Source organism: Nuphar pumila, chromosome 12 (assembly GCF_984573655.1).
Source record: "Nuphar pumila chromosome 12, dmNupPumi1.hap1.1, whole genome shotgun sequence".
NCBI classification, from domain to species: Eukaryota; Viridiplantae; Streptophyta; class Magnoliopsida; order Nymphaeales; family Nymphaeaceae; genus Nuphar; species Nuphar pumila.
Genome location: NC_143260.1, coordinates 93870747 through 93875127, shown reverse-complemented (window position 1 = coordinate 93875127; position 4381 = coordinate 93870747). Strand labels below are relative to the sequence as shown.

The window sequence follows — 4381 nt, the reverse complement described above, 5'->3', positions numbered from 1 at the left end:
AGGGTGTGGATGTAGGAGCATCCATTCTCTGAGTCGTCTTCTTCTTGTGCTCCTTACCAGAACATAAGGTTAAGACAGCCTTGGCTTGCTCATGATGGGACTCTATGAAATGCAAACCAGGTTAGGTCAGTTCCTAGCCTCTCGGGTTGACCAGAGGTTGGCTAGGCAATGTCTCCTCATTCCTCTTGCTTAAGGCCTCCATCAATTGCCCCATCTGTACTTCAAGTTTTAAGATTGGTTGGGTATAGAAATTTAGATTGGCCTTTATATCAGTGAATGCTTGCAAGAGATTCTCTTTAAAAGACTGACTCGTCGAAGTCTCTTGATGGGCATTCTGCATTAACAAGGGAGAGTTCTGAAGCACTAGTCTTTGAAAACTGCCAAACCCACTGGGTCTTCCTTGGTTTTGGTTTGGAGCCAGGGTATTTTGTGAAATTCTTCATCGAAAATTGGGGTGATTTCACCAATCCAGATTATAAGTAGGTGCATATGGATCATACATCGGTCTGGCAAAACCTTGGGTAGCATTCACTTTCTCTTTAATAAACTTAGGATAGTGAGGTGCCACTAGACAGACTGTTATATAGTGTGTGGGGCTAGCACAAAGCTCGCACACTTGATTCAATGCAGTTGGGCCAACTAACAGTTGATCCACTTTTCTGGCCAACTGCTCCACTTTGATTTGCATCTCTTGGTTGGATCCAACTTCTAGAATTCCTCCCTTTTTAGGACCAATTGGATCGAAAGTGGTCCTTTCAAACCTCGAAGATAAGGCATGGTGCATAGAGTTATTGCTCAATGATTCAAAAAGTCACCATGATTCATCTTCGTTCTTGAGCATGAATGTGCCCCCACAAGCAGCATTCACCATCTGACGATTCTTTTCAGTAAAATCGACATAAAAATATTGCACCAATTGTCATTTAGGTACTTAGTGGTGAGGGCATCTTCTCAAGAGGTCCTTGAGCCTTTCCCATGTTTCATGAAATTTCTCTCCTTCTAACTGTAGGAAGTTGGTGATTGCTTTCCTGTACTGATTCATTTTACCAATGAAAAAGTATTTCTTAAAAAAAAATTGAAGTTGCTCTCATGTGGTAATTTGAATCGAGTCAATGGACTTTAACCAATGCTCTGCCTTATCTTTCAAAGAGAAGGGAAAAAGTGTGAGTTTTAAGGCATCATCGACAAAATTATGCATTCACATAGTCAAGGAAATTTCTAAGAATTCATTAAGGTGAAGATAAAGATCCTCATTACTAAGGCCATAGAAAGATAGAAGCGTTTGAATAATGCTAGCCTTGATCTCAAATGTATTTGCCCCTATATCCAGTCTTGTGATATAAGAGGTTGGGGGAGTACTCATTAGGAATGATGTACTCCCTAAGTGGGTGTGTTAGGACCTCCTCACCCATTGTGCTAGCTTATGGAGAACAACTCCTAAACAAACATTCTGGATTGGTAAGTACGAGTTGGAGATCTGGGTCTTGGGAGCATCGCCCTTGCATATACCGCATCTAGACTCGGTATAGCAAACATCTTAGAAATGACTTTCTACCTACACTAGCGTGCAATCACAATCAAACCACACCACGAAGCATGCAATTATAACAAAAGCAAATAAACAGTCAATCACACACTTGTAACAATAGAGTTATCTTAACAATAATCCAACTAAATGCTCGGTCACCTAAGTTGGGTACCCTAATTAGGTGGGTCGGGCAGTAAAAATAAGATAGCTCTAGGGTTAATATACAACTGTGGTTCTAACAATCCTAGCTAATTTATGAAAGCAAACTAACAATCTTAATATAAAGCAAGAAATTAAACTAGCAATCCTAAATAATGAACGAAAGCAAACTAACAATCCTAGATATTCGTGAACAAACACTAGGCAATAAAGTGAATACCTAGCCTCAAGCATCATTCTTTGGCAACGGTGCTAAAAATTTGGTGTGTTTTTGCTTTGAAATGTATTTTGAAGTAGATTTTTCAATAAAATATTAGTGTAATCGTACACCAAATTTCAATAATAACCAGTTCACACATGAAAGTAATGAAGTCTGGGTCAAATTTACAGAGAACGAAGTAAGACTACATATTCTACATAATTCACACTTCTTTATTGCCTTAAAATAAAAAAAAAATATGAAAACGATCGAGCACCAAGCCTATTACAAGTGTTCGAGCGAAAAATAAAAATTAATACAACCCAAATTAAAATTGGCCTAAGATCTAATTTAACTACATGAAAATAAAAATAAAATTGAAAGTAAATAAAATCAGCAACTTGATGTCCTTGTCATGGTGATGTGCGCGAGATTGTTGCCTTCACCTGCAAAACACTGCAAACACAAAACCAAAGTAACTTGCTTGCTCAAGAGTTAGTATAACCCAACCTAATCTAGACCTTATATGCTAAATGCAGACCTAAATGCACGCTATGACAAAAAAAAATTGTAGACCTAAATAACTCTAAAAATAAACCTAAATGCAGCTACAATGACTAAACATGACTATGCAAACGGTCTAGTCCAACACTTTGACTAGACTGCACCACCAACTAGATTCGGGCCTAGCCGATTGAATCGGTTTTGCAAACAGACCAGGTTTGGTTTTTGACAAAAAACCAGCATATAGTCTGTTGTAGCATAAGTGCTCAGATCTCCAAAATGATGTCGGGGTTCACTTTGAACCGTTGCCCAAGTGAAAGGATTAGTCTACCCTTCCCTGTGCTAGCCGATTGGACCGAGTCAACGAAGTTGACTAGCTAACTGAAAAAACTAAACTTAATCTAACTAAATGTTTGACCGACTCAAACTAATGTTAGAAATGACTCTAGACAACCTAAAAATAACATGAAACAGAAAAAAAATGGCAAAAAATCATGCAAACTAAACTTGGGTCAATCAACACTTGAGCCCATGCACCAAGCCTAATTGAATCTATGTTGTCCTGCGACAAACCCAGAAAAACCGGTGTGTTAAAATCTCCACCACTGACTGCTCTAAACAATGGTGGCTATGAAATTTTAACTGTAGTTTTCTGTGTTCATCAACAAACTACAACCCCAAACTAGGCTCGATTTGACCAAAAATGAACATAAAAAGATGTCAACAGTGCCAATCAGTCGATTTCCTGACAGGATCCAGCTAATCGGTATGTGACATCTAAAACTCTATGCTCTAATATTGTAAAAATTGCCAAAAAATCAAAGTATGAAGTAGACACACAGAACTTCAATACAAAAGAAAAAAAATAAAAAAACTCAAAAAAATGAAGGAAATATGTGCTACACAATATTGAACTCACAGATCTTGATTGCGCCAGGCATTAGGGATGCCCCTCGACTTTCAGATTTTATAAGCAAGATCTCTGGATGAAATCACGCCAAAATTTAACACATACTTGTTGGATGTGTTCTCTGCAACATCCAAATTTTAGGTTGATCGGAGATCGACAACTGCCTGAACCTGGCTGTTTTTGATCGGATAGGCCTATTTCAGATCTAAAAACCTAATTTTGTATTTGGGTGATTCTGATCTGATCCAGAATGTGTTTCTTCTCAAAAAAGTCACAGAATGTTGAGGACAACCTTCCCTAATGAAAAATGTTTTTTTTGAAGATTTTTAAAGTTACAGAAGGCTATCAAATTTGTGTCAAACAAGAGACAGGGATATAAGGTGATGATTCTTATCTCAATGGCGGGTTTCGTGTGCAGTGTTGGTGGGGTTAGGCTGGACAACTCCTTCGACTTTGCCTCAGATGTAGAAGAGGGTTGGAGAAGAGAGAAGAAAGTGTAAGAAACACAAGGCTTACCAGATATGCTAGTACTCGATTTAGAGCAGAGGAGGAGGAGGGCAGTTGCACAGGAAAAATCGTGAATGTAGAGGAAGAATGGGGTTCTCCTCTTTCTCTGAGGCTTTTATTCAAAAGAGCCTATTTTGGTGCATCTGGTCCACCACTTGCCCCTTCTCATTCATGCTTGAAAGGGGAAGGGAGAGGAAGGAAGATAGATGAAAAAGAAAGATTTGACTTTTTCCTTTTTTTTTCTTTTTTGAGTATGAGATGAAGAAGGAACAAGGAGACTTTGGAAATTTCGCTCCCTTCTCCTCCTTCTCTTTCCTTTTTGTCAGATGCTTAAAAGAATTTGGCAAGTGGTGCTTGCCACCTTACACACATGCAAAAAAGAAATTCGAAAATTTAAATTTCTAGAAGGTGTTGACTTTATGGATCCCATATCCAATCCACCTTGCACCTTGAATCCAATCGAAATGAATTTGGGTCTTGGGGTTATGGGTTGGACCAATTGGATCCTCTGTTGAGATCCAAATCCAAAATTATGCTCTAAAACCCAAAATTATAATTTCGGCTTTAATTCTCT

General features: G+C 38.4%; 1 non-coding gene across 1 annotated transcript; it reads left to right on the top strand.

Moving 5' to 3' along the window:
* The first annotated feature begins 929 nt into the window (after positions 1–929).
* On the top strand, positions 930–1035 carry LOC149821204 (small nucleolar RNA R71). The gene has a single exon (XR_016426922.1). It is a non-coding gene; the product is annotated as a small nucleolar RNA R71 (small nucleolar RNA).
* Positions 1036–4381: the final 3346 nt, after the last annotated feature.